Below are 24,615 nucleotides of genomic sequence, written 5' to 3'. Positions count from 1 at the left end.
TCATATTCCATCACCAGTCATCATGATTTTTGTTTTGCCCCTGGACTTCAATGACTGGAAGAGAGAGAGAGAGGTTGAAGATTTTGTGCAACTTTTTCTCACTTAAATCCAATTCACGTGTGAGTCAAGGCATGAATCCTCATTTATTTATTTTCATGGTTACATGATTCTTGTTGTGTCTCTCACTTCTTTCTTCCTCTCTCCTGGAGTTGACAAACAAGTTCACTGGGTTATACATATATTATCACTTAAATTCTATTTCCATATTATCCATTTTTGTAATAGAATAATATTTTAAACCCCAAACCTCAAATCCTATACCCATATAAACAAGTGAGAAAATGTATGATTTCTTCTGGATTTCTATTCCCACAGCTCTTTCTCTAGATGTGGATAGCATTCTTTCTCAAAAGTCCCTCAGAGTTGTTTTGGATCATTAAAGCATGAATCTTTGATATCACTGGTCCTCTTCAAAATAAAGGATAAAAAAGTTTGTATTTAATTATTCTTTTGTTAATGTGAAAATTAAATATTTATATATGCCCATATTTATAGACATGTGCAGATATGTGTTACATATTGAAAAATTTTAAAGGGGAGACCCAGACCCAGAATGGATAGAGTACTTTCTACTTAGGGATTCCCCTGAATACCGGGCTGTGATCTTCAGGTATTCTAACCTCTGGCTAGTGAGAGTGAAACAATCACTTTCTCTCACTGGACCAGTTGTTAAGCCTTAGAGACAATTGCTATATAAAAAACAGAATCTCTTTTATTATAAGAGGGGATACAAACTGAGGATCAGAATGAGGGATCCCTAAATCTAAGGGATCTAGCTAGCCTCCCACAATCCTCTACTTCCCTCACATGAGGGAGCCTTCTGATCTTTTGGCTAACTTATCAGCTCCCTATTTCTATCTAGGTGTTCCCCAAAAGCTGACTGAGTTATCTATCTATGACCCTCAGTGTTTTGACTTATTTCAAAAGCTGTTTTCAAAAACTTTTATGATTGATCTCAAATTGCTAAGTTCACCTCAGGGGCTTTGACCCCTGAAAGTAAACCCTCAAAGCAGGTCTGACAGAATTTTTAGATAAAAACCTTCTGTAAAGCATAGCAGATATGGTATGATCCTTTCCTAGATGTTTCCCAATCAAATAAAGTGCCTCCATAGATGATTTAGGTTTTTTTTTACCCTTCTCCACAGTTAGGTTGAGGTAGATGAGCTCTGATAAGCCTACCTTTTCCTCCACCATTCCAGACAGGAAGAGCCCAACCTCCCAGAGGAAGTCACTACTCTAGCAGTTTTCACTTCCAAACTGTTCCTCCTCAGCCTTCTGCCTGCTAAAATCCTTTCCCTTGAGGTCCTAGTATGTGCCTTAAAAACAGCCTTTCACTTCTCTTAAATCTTATCCTATCTCTATCTTTTTCCCTTTATAATATGGAAATATTAATATATAGTATATAAATGTGTGCATATACATATAAACAGTGATATATATATGTATATGCTTCGTGTGTATATGATATATAAATATACATATGTGGAACTATATTTATATCATTTCCTTAGTTATATTATAAGCAACATGTAGGACACTATAGAGTTATAGAAATTAGAGAAAGAAGAGTTCAAAGGACATCAGAGATGATCTCTCATTGGTTATTCTCTAACAGAGAAAAGTTGAGCTCCTGTTGTTGTTTAGTCTTTTCAATTGTTTCTGACTCACATAACGTTCATCAAATATCTTGGTTCACAGAGAATGCTGGTACATAAGAACAAATAAGACTTATTAAAAGGTGACTAATATGAACTTACTTCTTTTTTTTAAAATATATTTTATTTGATCATTTCCAAGCATTATTCGTTAAAGACATAGATCATTTTTTTTTCCTCCCACCCACCCCCCATAGCCGACACGTAAGTCCACTGGGCATTAGATGTTTTTTTGATTTGAACCCATTGCTTTGTTGATAGTATTTGCATTAGAGTGTTCATTTAGAGTCTATCCTCTGTCATGTCCCCTCAACCTCTGTATTCAGGCAGTTGCTTTTTCTCGGTGTTTCCACTCCCATAGTTTATCCTTTGCTTATGAATGGTGTTTTTTTCTCCTGGATCCCTGCAAGTTGTTCAGGGACATTACACCGCCACTAATGGAGAAGTCCATTATGTTCGATTATACCACAGTGTATTATTCTCTGTGTACAATGTTCTCCTGGTTCTGCTCCTCTCGCTCTGCATCACTTCCTGGAGGTTGTTCCAGTCTCCATGGAACTTCTCCACTTTATTATTCCTTTTAGCACAATAGTACTCCATCACCAACATATACCACAGTTTGTTCAGCCATTCCCCAATTGATGGGCATCCCCTCATTTTCCAGTTTTGGGCCACCACAAAGAGCGCAGCTATGAATATTTTTGTACAAGTCTTTGTGTCCATTATCTCTTTGGGGTACAGACCCAGCAGTGCTATGGCTGGGTCAAAGGGTAGATATTCTTTTGTCGCCCTTTGGGCATAGTTCCAAATTGCCCTCCAGAATGGTTGGATCAATTCACAACTCCACCAGCAATGAATTAATGTCCCTACTTTGCCACATCCCCTCCAGCATTCATTACTTTCCTTTGCTGTAATGTTAGCCAATCTGCTAGGTGTGAGGTGATACCTCAGAGTTGTTTTGATTTGCATCTCTCTAATTATAAGAGATGTAGAGCACTTCTTCATGTGCTTGTTAATAGTTTTGATTTCTTTATCTGAGAACTGCCTATCCATTTCCCTTGCCCATTTATCAATTGAAGAATGGCTTGATTTTTTGTACAATTGATTTAGCTATTTATAAATTTGAGTAATTAAACCTTTGTCAGAGGTTTCTATGAAGATTTTTTTCCCAATTTGTTGTTTCCCTTCTGATTTTAGTTATATTGGTTTTGTTTGTACAAAAGCTTTTTAGTTTGATGTAGTCAAAATTATTTATTTTACATTTTGTGATTCTTTCTATATCTTGCTTGGTTTTAAAGCCTTTCCCCTCCCAAAGGTCTGACATGTATACTATTTTGTGTTTACCCAAATTACTTATGGTTTCCTTCTTTATGTTTAAGTCACTCACCCATTTTGAATTTATCTTGGTGTAGGGTGTGAGGTGTTGATCTATTCCTAGTCTCTCCCACACTGTCTTCCAATTTTCCCAGCAGTTTTTATCGAATAGTGGATTTTTGTCCCAAAAGCTGGGATCTTTGGGTTTATCGTATACTGTCTTGCTGAGGTCGCTTTCCCCCAGTCTATTCCACTGATCTTCCTTTCTGTTTCTTAGCCAGTACCAAATTGTTTTGATGACTGCTGCTTTGTAATATAGTTTTAGGTCAGGGACTGCAAGGCCCCCATCGTATGTGTTTTTTTTTTCATTATTTCCCTGGATATCCTTGATCTTTTGTTCTTCCAAATGAACTTTATTATGGTTTTTTCTAAATCAGTGAAGAAGTATTTTGGTAGTTCAATGGGTATGGCACTAAATAGATAAATAAGTTTGGGTAGGATGGTCATTTTTATTATATTGGCTCGTCCTATCCATGAGCAGTTAATGTTTTTCCATTTGTTCAGGTCTAGTTTTAGTTGTGTGGCGAGTGTTTTGTAGCTGTGTTCATATAGTTCCTGTGTTTGTCTTGGGAGATAGATTCCTAGGTATTTTATTTTGTCTAAGGTGATTTTGAATGGGATTTCTCTTTCTAGTTCTTGCTGCTGAGCTGTGTTGGAGATATATAGAAAAGCTGATGATTTATGTGGGTTTATTTTGTATCCTGCAACTTTGCTAAAGTTGTTGATTATTTCAATTAGCTTTTTGGTTGAATCTCTAGGATTCTTTAAGTAGACCATCATGTCATCCGCAAAGAGTGATAACTTGGTCTCCTCCTTGCCTATTTTGATGCCTTCAATTCCTTTATCTTCTCTAATTGCTACTGCTAGTGTTTCTAGTACAATGTCAAATAGTAGAGGTGATAATGGGCATCCTTGTTTCACTCCTGATCTTATTGGGAATGCATCTAGTTTATCCCCATTGCAGATGATATTAGCTGTTGGTTTTAGATATATACTGTTTATTATTTTTAGGAATGACCCTTCTATTCCTATGCTTTCTAGTGTTTTTAATAGGAATGGGTGTTGTATTTTATCAAAGGCTTTTTCTGCATCTATTGAGATAATCATGTGGTTCTTGCTAGTTTGCTTGTTGATGTGGTCAATTATGTGGATGGTTTTCCTAATGTTAAACCAGCCCTGCATCCCTGGTATGAATCCTACTTGATCATGGTGAATGATCCTTCTGATCACTTGCTGGAGTCTTTTTGCTAGTATCCTATTTAAGATTTTTGCATCTATATTCATTAGGGAGATTGGCCTATAGTTTTCTTTCTCTGTTTTTGACCTGCCTGGTTTTGGAATCAGTACCATGTTTGTGTCGTAAAAGGAGTTTGGTAGAACTCCCTCTTTGCTTATTATGTCAAATAGTTTGTATAGTATTGGGATTAACTGTTCTCTGAATGTTTGATAGAATTCACAGGTGAATCCATCAGGCCCTGGGGATTTTTTCTTAGGAAGTTCTTTGATGGCTTGATGGATTTCAATTTCTGATATGGGATTATTTAAGAATTCTATTTCCTCTTCTGTTAGTCTAGGCAGTTTGTATTTTTGTATATATTCATCCATTTCTCCTAAATTGGTGTATGTATTGCCATATAATTGGGCAAAGTAATTTCTAATGATTGCCTTAATTTCCTCCTCATTGGAGGTGCTGTCCCCCTTTTCATCTTTAATGCTGTGAATTTGCTTTTCTTCCTTCCTTTTTTTAATTAGATTGACCAGTACTTTGTCTATTTTGTTTGTTTTTTCAAAGTACCAGCTTCTTGTCTTATTTATTAAATCAATAGTTCTATCACTTTCGATTTTATTAATTTCTCCCTTAATTTTTAGGATTTCTAATTTGGTTTTCTGCTGGGGGTTTTTAATTTGATCGCTTTCGAGTTTTTTCAATTGCATTTCCAATTGATTGATCTCTGCTCTCCCTTGTTTGTTAATATAAGCTTTCAGGGATATGAATTTGCCTCTGATTACCTCTTTGGCTGCATCCCAAAAGGTTTGAAAGGATGTTTTGCCATTGTCATTTTCCTCGATGAAATTATTAATTGTTTCTATGATTTCTTCTTTGACTAAACGGTTTTGGAGTATCATATTGTTTCATTTCCAATTGGTTTTAGATTTGGTTTTCCATGTACCATTACTAATCATTATTTTTATTGCCTTGTGATCTGAGAAGGCTGCATTCATTATTTCTGCTTTTTTGCATTTGTGTGCTATGTTTCTGTGACCTAATATATGGTCAATTTTTGTGAATGTGCCATGTGGTGCTGAGAAGAAGGTGTATTCCTTTTTATCCCTATTTATTTTTCTCCATATGTCTATTAATTCTAATTTTTCTAAGATTTCATTCACTTCTTTTACCTCTTTCTTATTTATTTTTTGATTTGATTTATCTAAATTTGATAATGGTTGGTTTAAGTCTCCCACTAGTATGGTTTTATTGTCTATTTCTTCCTTCAATTCTCCTAGTTTCTCCATTAGAAATTTGGGTGCTATATTATTTGGTGCATACATGTTGATTAATGATATTTCCTCGTTGTCTAGAGTCCCTTTTAACAAAATATAATTACCTTCCCTATCCCTTTTGATCAGGTCTATTTTTGCATTGGCTTTATCAGATATCATGATTACCACTCCTGCCTTCTTTCTATCAGTTGAGGCCCAGAAGGTCTTACTCCATCCTTTAATTCTGACCTTGTGGGTGTCAACCCGCCTCATGTGTGTTTCTTGAAGACAACATATGGTAGGGTTTTGGATTCTAATCCATTCTGCATTATTTCCCACTTTTCCTCCCAGAGGGCTTCCATCTTTTTGGTCATTTCTGATTCAAATTCTTCATGGGTTTGTGGAGAGTTTCTATTTCCTTTGGAAGATTTTGGAGAATTTTCTTGTACATCTTCTTCTATCTGCTCTGTATTTTGTATTTTGGCTCCATAGAATGTGTCCAAAGTCGCCCCTTTCTTCTTATTTTTCTTGGTATTTTGGGGCTTCTGTGCTTCTGTGGAGTTTGTCATCTCTGAATGTGGAGGATTAGCTTTTCTTATCTCTGTCTGGTGATCAGAGGCTTTAGTCCTGGGCAGATGTTGGTTCTATGAGCTTTCCCTGGGTTAAACTGAATATGCCTCACTGGAACTAGAATGGAAGGGTTGGACCACGAGGCCACACTCTCCCCCCCCCCCCCCGGCTCACTTTCCTGGAAGTTGCCTTCAGAATCGCTGGCCGTGAGGCTGTTTCGTCGGCCTGCGGGGGGATGGGCTGCAGCTTCCCCAAGCTCCAAGGGTGAGGACTTTCACTGAGACTTGGATAGCAGGATCCAGCCCGTGAGGCTGTCTTGCCCGCCCTGAGGGTTGCTGTTGTTTAGACCAGCTCTCTGCAGCGGAAGCCCCAGGCAGTAACTTTCACTGGGACTCGGGTAGAAGGCCCTGGGGGTTGTTGTTCCGAGGACCCTGCTCTCTGAGCCCGGCCGGGCTGCGGCTTCCAGGAGCCTTGGACTCTGCGCTCCTACCCCTGAGGTCCGAGTGATCTCGGGTTCTGGCTTTTGAGGGGAGCTGTACCTTTTGAACCGGGTCCAGGTCCAGGAGGAGGGTTCCCAGGGTCTGTGCTGTTGATCGTTTTGAATTTCGGCGCCTTAGGAGCTTATAGTTTGAGATCGGTTGGGAAGGATTTTCCAGAGATCTGAGCTTTAGCTTTCTCTAAGCCGCCATCTTAACCGGAAGTCCATGAACTTACTTCTTTATGGCTTTACAAAACTATTTCACACTTCTTCAACTTACCAGTATGTAGAATAGGTTATAATAATATTGACCCCGGAGACCAAAATTTACTCTTTATCAAGTATTTCAAATTCTTTATATTAGCAATAGACAGTAACACTTCCTCCTAGCTTTCCTTTCTGCATTAGGTGACATGTATAATGGCAAAGGGCTTGCTCAGAAGTCATGCAAAGGTCTGAGCATTGATTGAGGTAACTGTGAAACAAACAAGATAGGAATTCTTTATAGAGTTTCAATAGATAAAATTAATCTCAGTGCCCAGACTCCAGAAAATGATTCAAATCATGATTTTTCTGAAGACAAAATAAGTTAAAATTAAACAAAAGGTCACTAATTACTACCAACTAAATAATACATGAAAAGAAGAGTGGGGCAGAATGAAGTAGATCCTTTTGAAATGTTTTTCCCCTTCATTTTAAGAACTTCCACTAATCTTAGGCTGTATCATCCTGGGTACCATTAAGATTTAATCCCAAAGTCCCTGTCATTTTTTCTTTCATGGTTTAAACTCATCTTCCCTCACCCTCTGTTTCTAATAGTGCATGGTTTGTTTGAATCTGAAGACAATTCATTTCCTCATGTGATTCTTTTCTTTTTGGTCTCAGACACAAAACAGAGGTTTGTAATTGTAGGTTTGCACATGAGTGGGTTGTTGGCTTAAAGATGAATATATTTTTGGAAGAAACAACAGTATAGCATTTATTTTCAAACAAAATCCCTATCAACAAGGTATTTTAGGCAGATATGTAGAAAAGTAGAGAGGTCACATTTGAAACCAGGCATCCTTGAAAGTTGTCTTGAAATGTTTCTTTTTCTTTTTATGAGCAATTTTCTCTACAAAGACATCAAAAAGGATGGAATATTTTCTAACAAGCTTTCATCTCCTAAATTGGTGGATTGCAGTCAACATAATAGGTGCTTTCTTCTCTATTTGTATGCATCTGTTAGAGACTTCTATTGTTCCAAGAGCTTTATAACCACACATGAGGAACATTCTGTTAGCCTTTATTCAGAGTTGAAGGATTTAGATGAGTTACTGAGAGACTATGTGGGGCTTTTTTTCTTTAGGTTTTAGATTCTAGACAAATGTACCAGATACACTCTCAATGCTGTCCTTAGCATAAAGTTAACAGATTATACAAAGTAGATTCTAATTAATCAAGGACTTGCTGTACAACCTGAATTCCTGATGGTTGTGAGCCTGAAATACAAAATCACATGCTTATACTCTGATCAACTTGCTCCATCTGTCACTTCACCACTATAGAGGATGTCTTCATAATTTCAGGTCATAATCTCATCCATGCCTTCTAATGTATGAGGATCTCATCAGTATCTTTCTGCTCATTTTTCAGAGGATACATGGAATATTTTAGAAATAGTATCCTGATTCTCCCTCATCCTCAAGAATTATCAATATAACTTCTATTTCTTTCATCTTGTCATCCTGTTAATTGATGTCTATTCTTTTTTGTATATATCTTTGACTGTATCTTTAATAATTTTTCTAGCATTAAATCATTAAATGAATAGTTTAGCCTTCTTCCACCTAATATGCATCTTTCCATTGCTCATTGTGCAATTCTTTTTTTGACTGCACACATAGATATATATGTATGTATATAAATATTCCCTTATTAATAACACTGAATTTCAAACATCAACTTTTATATTGTCATTTGCGGGGACCCTGAGGCCATCACTACCTGTGAAGGTCTCATGCTCTTATGCTCTTGCTTTTCAGCAGCTTTCAGTGTGTTGGTTCCATAGTAGAATCAATGTGCTTGTAGATGTCAGTCATTCTCTTTTCCATTAAGTTAAGGGAATGCCTCCAGAAAGAGGTTGAGTCTTCTTCCTCTTCATGGTAACAAAATGACTGGCTTTTTAAAGGTTTTACCATAGAAAGGAAAATTTTGCTTATCTTCCAACCTAGAAAGACTTCAAGTATTGTGATACATTCTTCTCATACCTGGTTCAATGTACTAAACATCATGCATCGTAAAATGTGACTCCCCTCTTTTTTTCAGAAATGTAAATAGTATATCTTAGGGGAATTAAGATAGTTCTCAAAGAGACTAAGCCCTGAATAAATGAGTGAGGTTCATTAACCAACTCTATAACTTCATGAAAGGTGGGAAAAGCTAACCAGTACTTATTTAGTTTTAGGAGGAAAAGTCAGTTAGCCCATAAATGTTGGTCAGAACAATATTTATTCCCAAAAATACTTTGTAGTACTAACCTACTTTCATCTCTACATCTCTGCCCCTATAAATTAACACTCTTTCTGGGCTTATCTGTCTTGAGATTTGTCCTCCTGAGTTCAACTCCTCCTGAAGTGAATGGATCATTCAATTTGTAGTTAGGGGGTCTAGGTAAAATCCCATTCAGCTACTTACTAAATATGTGATCTTTTGGCCCTTTACCTCTTTGAACAATTCTGAAAAATAAGAGTGCTGAATCTGACATCAACCCTAAATATATAACACTATTGGGACTTCTTGGTGGACTTAGCCTCCAATTACCTATTGGCCTAATAGTAAAAAGTCACCAACCCCTGTGTAAAATGAAATAAAATAAAACACACCATGCAAGGACACTGGAAAGCAGGTGTTCTTACCCAATAACTATTTGATATCCTTGGATAAGAAACTCTACTGCTTTGTCTAAAAATGTCTTTCATAGTTATAAAAGTATTTTATTATTTTTTTCTTTTTCTCCTGCACTGGAATAGATTGTGTTTTCCTTTACATATTTCTGCCAATTGCATTCTAAATGCTTCCCCTTTATCCTTTAGCTAGTTATCTTCTTTCTCTGCATCCTCCTGTGAAACACTTTATTTGCCTATCATAAGTTGCAACAGAATTCTGTCAATTGTCTATGTGTTATAATAACAAAATCTATATCCCCTAAGAAATTGAAGCTACTATTCAGTGACAACAGTTTTCCTTAGCATGCTTATGCATTGCTTCCAGTTTATGCTCCTTTCTTTGGCTCACTTTCATTAAATTCATTATCATGAGGATACTTCTTGTAGTCTCATTCTTCTTAGTCAAAATAATTATTTGACATTAAAACATCCACTATCTTAGGTGACTAGAGCTTTACATTACTATTATTATCCACTGTCTCAGCCCCAAATCATGCTTTCCTTGATTTTATTTTCTAATGCATGGTTGCTATTCATTCTGTCTATTTTTAGGACTGGGAGTTTAGTTCCTTGACTAGTGCCCAGAATATGTGAAAACCACTTAACAGTTCATGAATATATTTTATTCTTTAACCCTTCTTTAGTTTAATTCACAGTGCAGTCAATTAGATACTTCAGAGAGTGAGCAGAGACCATATGTCCTCCTTATTTATCCTACTCACCCATTTTAGTTAGTATTGTCTTTATGAATTATTATAATCAATTTGATCCAGTTCTTCTATCTTCAAAGCCATTGTTCTTTCCTTTGTACCAGAAGGAGGCTCTGAGTCCCAGCTCAAGCTGAAAACAAAACCCCAAACCCCAGTACAAAACAGGTAGCCAGGTGCCAAGCCCAGAGTGAGACCCTAAGATCTTACTCAAACCCAAGGCAAGATTCCAGATTCCAGTGTAAGGCAATCCACATTGTGTCTGATATGATCAAACCCAGAGTGAGATCAAAAGTCTCTGTCCAAAATTTAGGATAGAAGCTGAATCCCAGCACAAGGGAACTCACAGTATTCTAAGCTCTACAAGGCATCAGCAATCTCAGAGACTGATTGAACTAGAAGTGGGAGTTGACTTTCATGGCACCCAGCCCACAGACCATCATACTACCTTAGGAAAACTGAAACTTCCAGAAACTCAGTAATAGACTTAAAGATAGCAGTAAAGAAAAACTCAAGATTAAGAGTGTATCTCCTACTCTGAGAACAGAGTTTATCTATAAGATAAAAGTAAATGTTAAGAAAAAGGCTTTGAAAATGAGTGAACATAAAAATAAAACACCTAACCATAGAAAATGTTATGAAGACAAAGAGGAAGGCATAGACGCAGAAGGGGACAGTGAAAGCAGGGCAAATACATTAAATTTTTGAAGAAAAATATCAACTTATATCCAGCTCTGGAAGAGTTCAAAAAGGATTTTTAAAAATTGAATAAGAAAGACAAAAGAAAAATGGGGAAAGAAATGACAGTAATGCAAAATAAAAAAAAAAATACTGATTTAAAAGTCGATATGGTCAAATGGGAAAAGAGGCATAGAAATCCAGTGAAGAAAAGAGTTTTCTAAAAAGTAGAATTGAGCAAATGGAAAAGGAAGTTCAAAGGCTGTTAGAAGAACATTAGAATTGGTCAACTAGGAGATAATGACTCTATGAAACATCAAAAAACAAACAATAACAACAACAACAAAAGGGGGAAAAAAAGAAAAATAGAAGAAAGTATAAAATGTCTCATTGAAAAAAACACCTGAACTGAATAACAGAGTGAGGAGAGACAATTTGAGACTTATTGGATTACCTGAAAGCCATGATCAAGATAAAACCTTGGATATTATATTCCAAGAAATTACCAAAGATAACTGCCTAGAGATCCTCAAACAAGAAAATAAAATTGAAATTGAAAGAATTCACAGATCACAGCCAGAAAAATTACTCAAATGACAACTCCCAGGAATATAATAGATCAATTCAAGAGTGACCAAGCCCAGGAAAAAATAGAACAGTCAGAAACTATTTAAATACCAAAGAGTTATAGTCAAGACTACACAATAACCTCCATATTAAAGGATCAGTTGGCTTGTAGTATGATATTCTAGAAGGCAAAAGAACTAGATTTCTAACCTAGAACCGTGGTAGCAAACCTATGTCATGTATGTCAGAGGGGACATTCAGAGCACTCTTTGTGTGCACACAAGTACAGAGTTCACCAGTTTGTTAATAGAAATCTAGGGGGCACAGGGCCAGGCTTCTCCCCTCTACCTCTCCATGACCACCTGAGGACATTTCTCACATCACCTGCCTCTATAAAATGTTTGCTATCACTGACCTAGTGAAAGGAAAGAGAAAGAGGTGGGATAAAAATGAAAAAATAAGATAGAGGGAATACACAGTTGGTAATCATAACTGTGAATGTGAATGCAATGAATTCACTCATAAAAAGGAAGTGGATAGCAGAGTGATTTAAAAACAAGAATCTTACATTTATTTTTTACAAGAAACATATCTGAGGCAGGAAAACATACATGGAGCAAAGGGGCTAGAGAAGAATTTATTGTGTATCATCTGATATAAAAAAGAGGGTTATTATGATATCAGATAAAGCTCAAGCAAAAAAGAGATCTAATTATAAGAGATAAGTAAGGAAATTACATCTTGAAAAAAGTTACCATAGTAATGAAGTTATACCAATACTAAACATATATGCATGAGAAGGTATAACCTCTAAATTTTTAGAGGAAATTAAATTATTTTCAGGAGAAAGTAGAAAATGAATCTATACTAGTGGGGGAACTCAACATTCCCCTTTCAGATCTAGATAAAATGAACCAAAAAATAAACTAAAAATGATGGAACTGAATTTTTTTTAGAGAAGTTTGAATAGATTTTTGTAGTAAATAGAATGGTAATAGAAAGGAATATACCTTATTTTTAGCAGTATATAACATCAACACAAAAACTAACCAATTATTATGACATTAATACTATATAATCAAATGCAGAAAAATAGAATAACTAGTGAATCCTTTTCAGATAATAATGCATTAAAATTATAATGAAAAAAGAATCCAGGGAAAGAGAAATAAAAGTTTAATTGAAAGTAAATGAAACTTAATGTCTCTGAGTTCCTTTAAGTTGGGAGCCTTTCTCACTCCCTTAATTATATTGTCTACTCTTTGATAATTACATACTATTTAAACCACATAAATACATATTATATGCATACACACATATATGTGTACATATTGTATGTATAGACAGCAAATGTATTATGTAACTACATACACACACATATATAAATATGTATATATATATATATATATATATATATATATATATATATATATATATATATATATATGTTTGTTATCACCTTCATTGGGTAATAAATCCTTTCAGAACAAGACTATTTTTAACATCCTTTCCTATCCTCATTACCTAGCACAGTACCTTGTACATAGTAAGTAATTAAGAAACATTGATTTATTGATATGAAAACTGAGGACAGGGAGATTGAATAATTTTATTATAGTCATATTAGGTGATAACCATCCAAAGCAGGATTTGAATACAAGTCTTTTGAACCTAGAGAAAAAATGCATTTAGCCATGATTCTTCCTAAACTTTATTGAAGTCATATCTCTAAATTATACTTGCTATGTGAATGTGGGTAAATTATTTAATCTCTGATTTTTTCAAACAACATTCTAGGACAAATTTCAGATTTGCTAATCTGCTTTGTTGAAGGAGTTTCTATATTTAAATGTCCTATCCTAATATAATCAGAGTTTCAAGAGGAAAATATACTCACATATATATATATATATATATATTTGTAATTTATGAGTGTCTATTTGTATAAACATTTATATATATACTTTCTCAAAGGATTTTTAATTTCATAGAAGTAGCTACTCTCCAACAATATTTATATGCACATATGTGTTTGTGTTCATGTTCTACATAATTAAATATCATTACTGTGATTGAATATTATAGTAGGGAATTTTAAATAGACCTGCTAAATATTATCAGCTTTTTGGTAAGAAATTCTCCCATATGTGCTATGTGGCACAGAGGAGGAAGGGATTAGAAAAAAGCCCCCAAAGATATGGGACTCCTATTTTTCCATTAAAAATTTGGATGCTATGCCATTTGGTGCATACATGTTGATTAGTGATATTTCCTCATTGTCTACACTCCCTTTTAACAGAATATATTTACCTTCTCTATCCCTTTTGATCAGGTCTATTTTTGCTTTGGCTTTGCCAGATATTATGATTGCATCTCCTGCCTTCTTTCAATCAGTTGAGGCCCAAAAGGTCTTACTCCATCCTTTAATTCTAACCTTGTGAGTATCAACCCACCTCATATGTGTTTCTTGAAGACAACAAATGGTAGGGTTTTGGGTTCTAATCCAATCTGCTATTTGTCTACGTTTTATGGGTGACTTCATCTCATTCACTTTCAAAGTTATGATTGTCACTTGTGGATTCCCTGGCATTTTGATATCTTCCCCTAGTTCTGACCTTTCTTCTTTAGCTATCTCCTTTTGAACCAGTGATTTACTTTAGGTCAGTCCCCCTAGTTCCCTCCCTTGATATGCTTCCCTTTCTAGCCCCTCCCTTTTTATGCTCCCTTCCCCTCTCCCCTCTCCTTCCCTCCCTTTTTATACTCCCTCCCCTCCTCCCCCTCCTTAATTTTCCTTTCTTTCTTGCCCTGTTGGATGAGATAGAATTCAGGATCCCACTGGATCTAGATGTTTTTCCCTCTCAGATTTGATTTCACTGAGAGTAAGGTTTAAGTAATTCCACTTCATGCTCTCTTCCTCTCCTTCTCATATAAGAGTTCTTCCCCTCCCCTTCCCATGTGTATCTTTGTATGGGAAAGATTATTCTATTTAGTCCCCCCCATTTCTTGAAGTAAATGTTAGTATTATTGATGATTCCCCCCTCCCTTTTTCTTTCTTTGCCCCTCCTTTCACCAAAATCTTCTTGATGCCCCAATCTTTCTCTATGCATGATTCTTCTAACTACTCTTATAATGCATACAATTTCTGAGAGTTACACAATACATTTTCGCCACATATTAATATATATATTTTGATATAAATGTAGTCCTTATAGAAGAGAGTTTGATTTAAAGAAAAAGATAAGATTTATCTCCTTTTCCCTTTCTTTCACATTTACCTTTTCATGTTTCTTTTGCTTTCTGTGATTGGATATCAAATTTTCCACTAAGTTCTGGTCTTTTCTTAGCAACTGCTTGGAAATCTTCTATTTTGTTGAATGCCCATACTTTCCCCTGGAAGTATATAGTCAGTTTTGCTGGGTAGTTGATTCTTGGTTGGAGACCCAGCTCTCTTGCCTTTCTAAATATTGTGTTCCATGCTTTGTGTTCTCTTAGTGTGTTAGCCGATATGTCCTGTGTGATCCTTATGGGAGCCCCCCTATATCTGAAGCTCCTCTTCTTGGCTTCTTGTAGGATTTTCTCCTTTCTTGGAAGCTCTTGAATTTGGCAATTACATTCCTGGGGGTTGTCTTTTGGGGGTGTAGTATAGAGAGTGTCCTATGAACCCTTTCTATTTCTCTTTTGGCCCCTTGCTCCAGAACATGTGGGCAATTTTCTTCTATAATCTCCTGTAGAATAGCATCGAGGTTTTTGTTTATCTATGTTTTTGGGGGGAGATCAATAATTCTGAGGTTGTCTCTTCTTCCTTGGTTTTCCAAGTCTGTGACCTTTTCAGTGAGATGTTTTATGTTTTCTTCTAATTCATTAATTTTTTGGCTTTGCTTTATTGATTCTTGCTGTTTTGCAATCTTGCTGTCTTCCATTTGCTTAATTCTGGTTGTTAGGGACTGGTTTTGCTTTTCAGCTTTTTCTGCCCTTTTATTAGATGCTTCCAGCTCTTTCTCCAATTGTGAAGTCTTGTCTATCATATTGCATATATCTTTCTCCCATTTTTCTTTCCAAAACTTTTCCATCTTTTGGGCATGCTCACTTTCTTCAAGTTGCTTAATTCTGGTTGTTAGGGACTGGTTTTGCTTTTCAGCTTTGTCTGCCCTTCTATTACAAGCTTCTAGCTTCTTCTGCAATTGTGAAGTCTTGTCTATCAGACTGCTGATCTCTTTCTCCCATTTTTTTCCCCAAAAGGTTTCCATCTTTTGTGTAAGCTCCAGTTTGAGATCTTCCAGAGCGTTTGGGTGGTTTCCATTTTGGGAGGCATGTTCTGATTTTGTTTGGATTTCATCCTCATTCTCTTCTTTTACTTTGTTACTCCCTCCATAAAAGTTTTCAAGAGTCACTTTTCCCCCCTTTCTTCTTGGAGGCTTGATTTTGGGCTGTGTGAACCATCCCTTTGGTGGTTTTATTCCACTTTCTTTTTTGGTCTGGGGTCTGGGTGATATGGGCAGGTTTTCTGTGAATTTAGGTTGCCTCAGACTAGTTCTTCCTAGCCTCCGAGGTTTCTTAGAGCATGGGCCCCTGTGTTCAGCCCAACCACCCAGGCATTCAGCGAGGCCTGCCCAGGTGTTCAGCTCTGCCCAGGTGCTCAGCTCAACCACTCCAGAGTTCAGCTCCACAGCCCCCTGTGCTCAGCACAGGATTCTCCCATGAAACCACCCTGAGAGGTCATTTCCTTGCAGTGTTTAGAATCCAAGGACCCTGGTGTGCCCCCCCCCCCAGACAGAGAAGCTCCTCACTCACTCACTGTCCCAGTGAGCACTCTGATAGCTTACTCTGGTTTGGTGGGGGGTTAGGGGGGAAGGGCAACTCAGTTCACATTTTTTTTTGCGAGCTTTTCCTCCTCCTTATAGTGTGGAAATGTTCAAACCCCGCGTACCTTCATTTCTGTGGGGGTACTGGAGAGTCCCTCTGTTCTTCCGAAGGTGATTTTTATGCTCTTTTGAGGTAGTCTATTTTGTTCGGTGCTGGGGAGGGGAAGCGAGTCGCATCTAGATTGCAGCCATGTTTACTCGGAAGTTGGGACTCCTATTTTTAAAGTTGTACTTGGCATAGTTTTTTCCTTTAAAAATTAGAACTATCCACTAGTACAACATTGGCGAATATTTTTGAGACCATATGCCCAAAGTGCAAATTCAAGGTGCCTGTGAGTCCCCACATTTCCCCACACAGAAGAGGGAGGAAGTGCTCACATTGGACAGCTGTACTGAGGGAAGAGGAATGCAAAAATTGTCCTCAAGTGCTGTGGGGATGGGGAACAGAGCAACCCCCTCCTTGCCATCCTGGCACCCATGCCTCACCTTCACCAACACAGCACTAGTAGAAGAGTCGGTCTTAGGAAATACTTCACCTGAGATTTTCAAGCAAAATCTCTATTCTAATTCAGATATACCTTGAAGTAGATGGCTTATGAGGCTATATCAAGTTCTGAAATTCTGTGGTTCTGTGAGAAGAAAATAAAATGTGACTTTGATCTTTCCAAAGAAAGGACACATATTCAGTAAAGCCAATGCAATTAAATTAGACTACTGACAATAAAATGGGCAGTCTATTATGTACTTAGTTCTAGGACTTTTTGAACATTCTGTTAAAATGTTTGTCACTTCTTTGATTTCTTCTCACTTTTGAATTTAATAAAAAAATATTTCATCAAAGCCATCTAGGAGAAGGAAAAAATAATGGTGGAATATAGTATATTTCACTGTAATTCAGGAAATGTTGAGAAATATAAAAGTCTCTTTTAGATTTTCCAGATATTCTCCTACTTATGGAATGAATTATAACCAGTTGGAAATGAAACATATGCTACTAAATATATTAATGATGAATTTCAGGAAGTGAATATGCAAATATGAGTTTGTGATATCTATAGGTAGTAAATCTATTTTTAAAAGTTTTTAAGGTATTTCCTCACTATGCTCTTGTAAATAAGATGGTGAAATTATTTTTTTTCCAATATACAGATAAGAAAAATGAGATCAAAGAAGTAAAATTATTGATTATGTGTGACGATCTTACTAACTGAACCAGGATTAGAACCCAGGACTCTTCTATATCTAAAACTCTTTCCATTACAGTATATTTGCTTAGTATCCCCTTTTCAAAATGCTTGAAAAGTTCTATAAGGTAGAGAAGGTAAATGCTAGTTCTGTATGTGGATTAACATGGAATTTCAAATTTCTGAAAAAATCTAGAATTTACAAGTCTTCATCCCCATATAATGAGACTTTTCAACCAGCATAAATTGCTGCTTCCAATCTCTTGCCTATCACAAGTAATGAAAGTACTAAAAAATTAGTTAAATGAAATACCATGTTTCTCAGGTATTTCATCAGACCAAGGTGTTAAAAGGAGAAGAGAAATGAGAGATCATGTGCCAATGTATTGTCAAGGATTCTTTTCTTATCTTTCAGGGACAATGTTTTGTGCTTTAGCAATTAGCACGTGGGTAGTAGTTTCTTCTTTAAGGGGAATGGAAGTCAGACTCAGATAAAATCTATGAGAGAGAGGAATCTATGGTAATATGTAAATAAATGACCTTCCAGAAATGGAGGTAGCATTGAGTACATTGTTGTAACCTGTAAAATGTCTGGTTCTAGACATAGGTGATTGAGGAAAATGGGATTTTAAGATAAAATCCTGAGAAACATTCATAAATTCTTTTAATAAATATTTCTGAGAATAATTTGTTCCTTAATAATACATGCATTATTACAATATAATTTTCACCAAGCATGACTAATGTAGAATTACACACAATACTTTGCAACAAAGGCAATCTTATACCTAAAAAATAAAAAAGTGGAGATTGAAATTTTCATGATGCCTATGATAGCATTTTCCTAATAATGACTCATCTCCACAAAAGCATTATTTTCAAGGGTTCTATATAATATCCAACCTTCAGAAGTTAAAAGATTTAAATGACTTCATTTGGAATATAATTAAGTCTAAAAATTAAGGCAGGGAAAATAGTGGTCAATTACTTTCTCAAATTCATAATTACTCCACATCACATTCTATATTTAAATTTTATAGCTTACTTTAGAGTTAATAAAGAATTTTCTTTGCATCAGTCTCAAACAATAAGTTCTGAATGTAGAATGTCATTTAGAGAAAAGATAATGGTTTAGTGGTCTAAAGAGAATTACTCATGGTTACAAGTTTGCAAGAGTCAAAGGGCTACAAAATAAGTCTTCTATTAGGACTTTTTTTTCTTTCTGTTCTTCCAGGCTGGGATAAAGAGGTTTACAGGTAGCAATAAAAATCAAATGCAGGATTTGAACCCACACATGGATTTTAATCCATTTGTATTTTTACATTCATTCTGATGTGTTTTTGTGCTTTTATGTCTATACACACATGTAGTTATGCATGTGCATTACATGCATGATTATATTGTGTATATATGTTGTATCTTGGTATATAGCATATACTGAAAAAAAAGTGTATTATTGGATTTTTGGTTGACTAATTGGTCATAAGTAATATATGAAAATGAGGTTATTAAGTGTTACTCAGGCTGATTCTCTATACCTCTTGTTTCTTTCCTTACACTTTATTTTCCATTTTTTGCCTTAATTTTCTCCTTTTCCCTTCAAATTTCTTTTAGCCCTCTCTTTTCCTCTCCATCTCAAGCCTTAAACTTATTTGAACCCATACATGGATTTCAATTCACTTGTCTTTATCTTCTTTGACACATGCATATGTATTTATGTATATGTATACACATATACTTGTGTGAATGTATATATGTGTCTTGGTAGAAAGCAAATATTGAATAAATGATCATCAGTTACTTGATTGATATATTGATTGATCATGAGTAACATATGACACTGATGTTATTAAATGTTAATCAGGATAATTGCTTATGTCATTCTATTCTCTACTCATCTCCTGCTTCATCTATTATTCTTTTCTTAATATTTTTCTTCCTCTTTGTTTCTTAACCCTCTCTTTTTTTTCTTCCCTTACTGAGCCTTAGACTTTTTAGCAACCCCTAGTGGTACTGATGTGAATGATTTAATTCCATTAATTAGCACTAAGTACTGAAAATAGAACTCTTTTATCAGATGACAGTTGAAGGAGTAGGTATGGCTAGAAGTAATAATTTCTCCTAGTTCATTGGGAAGCTACTTCAGTCTATCAGTCAGAAAAATAGAAAGAATCCACTTAGGTAAAACATAGGCAGAATTTAATATCATAAAGAAGAAAGCAGAAAGATCACAGAAAAAGATGTTTTGAAGCAAGGAACTCTAAGTTGACAATTCATTTTAAAATCCTCCTTTTGATTTAATGAGGAAGAAAGGGGTGTTTTATATGCAAAATGATTGTGATAATGTCACATCTTGTATGGTTCTTTTTATAATCAGTTAAAATATGTAGAAAAAATATAGGACTTAACCTTAAAGAAAAATAAATTCTATATTCAGTGATATCATTGCTAATAGTGACCATTGACTTCACAAGTTCTCCTTGGCCCGATTCAACCTTGTTATCAATGGCTTGGCTAATATCATACATTAAGGAAAGAATGAGAAAGCATTTATTAAGTGCTTAGCTTTTACAAAGTTCAGGGATAAATTCTGCTGTAAGAGAATAGGAAAATGGTACAGTACTTACTCTGAAGGAATAAACATTCTCATATAGGGAGATAGCACAGTTTAGAAGACTTAGCTTTATAAAAGTTGGGAAATCCTTTTAATTTTTGAGGTTCATTCACAGGACAAAAGTTAAGATTGGATGAACTTTTGGTTGAATTGGTAGAATATAATTCTCTTGAATCAGCAAATCAGAAAAAAGCAACAATGGATTTATCTATCCAAAAGCAATCTGTTACATTTTCGATTGATACCTATATCTAGGCATTTCTAAGCCTGCTATTGAGATATTAGAATCTTCATAAATATACAAAAGATGTATAGATAAGAGAAAAAAGAAAATCATGATTGTACTCCATAAAATTAATATTCATATTATACTTATCTTTCAGAGAACAATGGATCAAAAATAGATATCAGAATGTTGTACAACTCTGTTCCTAATATGTTTTTACATGTCCTTTAAATAAATAAAAGCCTTCCCTTTTTTCAAGGAAAGATAAGCATTTAGAATAAAGTAGAAGCTGTGCAGTACACGAATTCAATAAGAAGAAATCAATTACAATGAATTCTTTAATTGTGCAGGCCTTTTTTCCTTATATTAGAATATGAAAAGATTAGCCTTATAGTATTTAATGCTGCATGTCTCCAGGGCTATATGTATTGTCTCCTATACTGTTATTTAAGACTACTGGATAAAAGGTTATGATTGATATATATCTTTTCCCAAAACTTGTAGTAATGAGGATTGACATCTAATATCTATGTTTCAGAAGATCTTAAATTATACTGATAACAATCTTGTATCATTTCTTCCTCACTAATTTTTTTTCTTTTATCTTTGGATGAATTTTAAAATACATGTTAATGTAAGGAAATTGCCATCTATTTAAAGGCATACTTAGTCATAAGGTCACCATAAAACCATCATAAAACCATAAAACCATATGGAATTAGTCAAGACTGTAAATATGCTACCTATAAAAAGTAATTCTTTATTCTTTTTTTAATTTAAAGGGGGGGGGCAGGAGGTTCTCTTAACATAGAGATGAGTAGGGATTAACAAGCAGTATCCTACTTCTTCAACCAAAAGTTCATCCAGTCTTAACTTTTGCTCTATCAATGAACCTTGAAAATTAAAAGGATTTCCCAACCTTTATGAAACTAAGTCTTCCAAACAGTGATATCTCCCTTTACAAGAATGTTAGTTCCTTCAGAGTAAGGACTGTACCATTTTCCTATTCTCCTACAGCAGAATTTATCCCTGAACTTTGTAAAAGCTAAGTACTTAATAAATGTTTTCTCATTCTTTCCTTAATTTATGATCTTAGCCAAGCCATTGATAGCAAGGTTGAATAGGACCAAAGAGAATTTGTGATATATGGAGACATATGTTCAAAAATGGTGTTAATCTATGTCATAGAGAATGTCCTAGGTATTGTCTAAATGAAATGGATGAGTTTCTCCAGTTGTTCCTGTTTGAAGATAACATTATGCTAATTATATCAAACCTTCACTCCAGAAGATTTCCTCAACAAAATCCATGGTCACTTATAGGAAAAACAATTCATTACTAGTAGAAGAAAAAATAATGAAGAATATTATTTAGATGGAAAGAGAATTGAATAGGATATTTATTGAGTTAATCTATCAGGGTGTAGAGTTTGAACAGTTACTACTACGGAACTATAAAATAAACCTAGAATAGGACTGGAAATGGGATCAGGCTAAACTCCATGAGAGAGATTATCTAGGTCTTTCACTGATCTCAAGTAAGTTGCTACAGCAGAATCCCATATTTTTAACACCAATATACTTATAGTAATGGTTTTTGGTTAAGAAATATGAAATACCTCAACTCTAGAAGAATAAAATTTGCAGCTGACAGAAAGTCATGAAAATATACAACTGATTTTAAGTAGGTTGCAACATATTGCCTGAGATATGGCATTAAAGAAAGACAAAAAACCCACATCTTCAGAACATTAAAACTATTATGAAATACCTATCCATTTTGCATGTAGACAGCTTTGTGGATAAAAGGGCAAGAAAATAACATCGATGTAAGGAAATCTGATAAAATCTACTTGTGAAGAAAAGGATGTTTATATAAAATACTGAGAAAAGGCAGAGGTGATTCTATAGATCATAAGGAAAAATTCACCTCAAATGAAAGTGTTTAGAGGATATATTTGAGGATAGAGCAATAACTAAATATATTTACAGGACATTATGATTCATCCATTCATTTTTGTACAACTGATTCAGTTGAATGTCAAAACTGTAAATCAAATAATTATTTTGGTGTCTGGGAAGATTGCATAAGGTATGTTGGAGTCAGATATGATAGGACGTTGCATTTTTTGCATTTTACCTCAAGGTTAAGATGAGCCACTAAGGGTCAGGAGAGTCTGATTTGATAAATAAGAAGATAAAGAAGAAGTTTTAATAAAAAGGCACCAGAAGACATAAAAGAATAATTAGGGCAGTAAACTGAGTGCAAGAGGAGTAGCATGAAGCAGGGGATGGAAATAGAGAAGACTTCCAACTGAGAAAGCTAAATTATTTTCTTTCCTAGGAGCTTGTTGATTGGGAGACTGAAATTGTTTGTTGAGTGGCTGGAGACAGGCTAGGACAACTCCTAGAAGCTCATTAGGAGACAGATGAATTCTGCTATGGTGTGAAGAACTATCATTATTATTATGATTACTGCTTTCAAGTGCCATTTACAAGCTGAAAGAGGAGAAATCTCTCAGGGGTGCCTATGTTGCCTTTTGATGCTCTTTTTGCTTTGTGAATAAGAAACAAAATGGTAAGCCTGGCTTTACATCTCTTTTCCTGTCAACTATGCTTCACTATAACGAAAGACTTAGAATTGCTTGTACAATGTATTATCTCCTGTTCTTTGAAGATAGGAAGAAACTGCTAGTTTCTCAGGTTAGGTAAAGTGTTTGTCCCTGAAAGAGTCTAACATTTTTTTTCACAATTCAATATGAAAAGAGGCTGTGGGTAAGAAAAGCTTGTGACTTTCATTTACACAAGAGTAGTAGTGGCTTTCCTTTTAAGGAGATTGTTAGGGACTAGAAGAGGATACTGTAGCAGAAATAGGGCTTAAAGAGGTTCAGATGTTTCCAAAGAGATCATGCCTCACTTTTGTGAGGTGCCCTGAGCATTGTGTTTCTTCACTCATATGCCTATTTGTAAGTTTCTATAAGTGTATACCCACTCTCCCTCTTGGACACTTTGTGCATTAGTAATAAATATGATATAGATTAGGGATGAATTATGATAGTTTGACTATCTTTTGCCTTCTATTGATTAACTTGTGAATATTTTTCATTTTCCTTTATTGTTTATTATCATTTTTCATGTTTAACAGTAATTCATATCATCATGACTGATTTTATGTAAATATGAAGCACACTGTTGAATTTCTGGAACTAAAATGGGCTAAATTTCCTCCCCTCACAGCAGATTTATACTTAGAACAAAGAAGAAGATTGAATATTAGCTTCCTGATTCACTTCTTTGAACTCTAGAATTGCCAGTGAAACTTCATATTGAGTGAGTTTAAAAGATTCTGAGATGGAGTACAGGTTATGACTAGGCTATATTATGATCAAGTTCAGTTAGGTGGCACAGTGAATACAATATTAGGCCCAGAGTCAGAAATATTCATTAGATATTTACTAGCTTTGTGATCCAGAACAAGTCATTTAACCTAATTTGTTTCATTTTTCTCACCTGTAAAACAAGTTGGAGAAGGAAATGGAAGACTACTATCCTTTTGTTGCCAAGAAAACCCCACTGTAGGTTAATAGAGAATTGAATACAATTCAACAACATCAACATATTATGATTCAAGGCACAGCTGATCGTAAAACATGGCCTTTTGATAAAGTAAGAAAGAATAATAGACATGTGATACCCAGTGGAATCACGCGTTGGCTAGGGGAGAGGTGGGGGGAAGAAGAAAAGAAAATGATCTTTGTCTCCAATGAATAATGTTTGGAAATGGCCAAATAAAATAATGTTTAAAAAAATAAAGAATAATAGAAAAAGTAGGATAATAACTTCATGAGATAAGAAAGAATATAACAGTAAAATCATGAATCCTTTGATGTTCAGAAGAATAAATGAAGTGAGAATTATTATTGTTGAGTTTATTGCTATCCCAAATAACACAATTAACAGAATTACTGAATTTTAAAAAAATCTCAAATTAATTTTCCTTTCACTTACCTGAAGATTTTGTTTTATATGTGAGTTTAGATTTTGTACTGTTGTGTTCTGGTAAAAAATGAAATAATGATTTAAAATAAAATTCCTTTGAATTAATATAAATGTTAAAATGTTACAAATATATATGAAATACAACATAATTATTTGGAATGTATATAAACAAGTGTGGTGTAAGACATTATGTGATGAATGCAAACTAGAAGTTCAAAATAAGTGATTTATTAC

The sequence above is a fragment of the Monodelphis domestica genome, chromosome 3, assembly GCF_027887165.1.
Source record: "Monodelphis domestica isolate mMonDom1 chromosome 3, mMonDom1.pri, whole genome shotgun sequence".
Classification (NCBI taxonomy): domain Eukaryota; kingdom Metazoa; phylum Chordata; class Mammalia; order Didelphimorphia; family Didelphidae; genus Monodelphis; species Monodelphis domestica.
The sequence above is the reverse complement of the archived record's forward strand: the minus strand, read 5'-3'. Positions refer to the sequence as shown.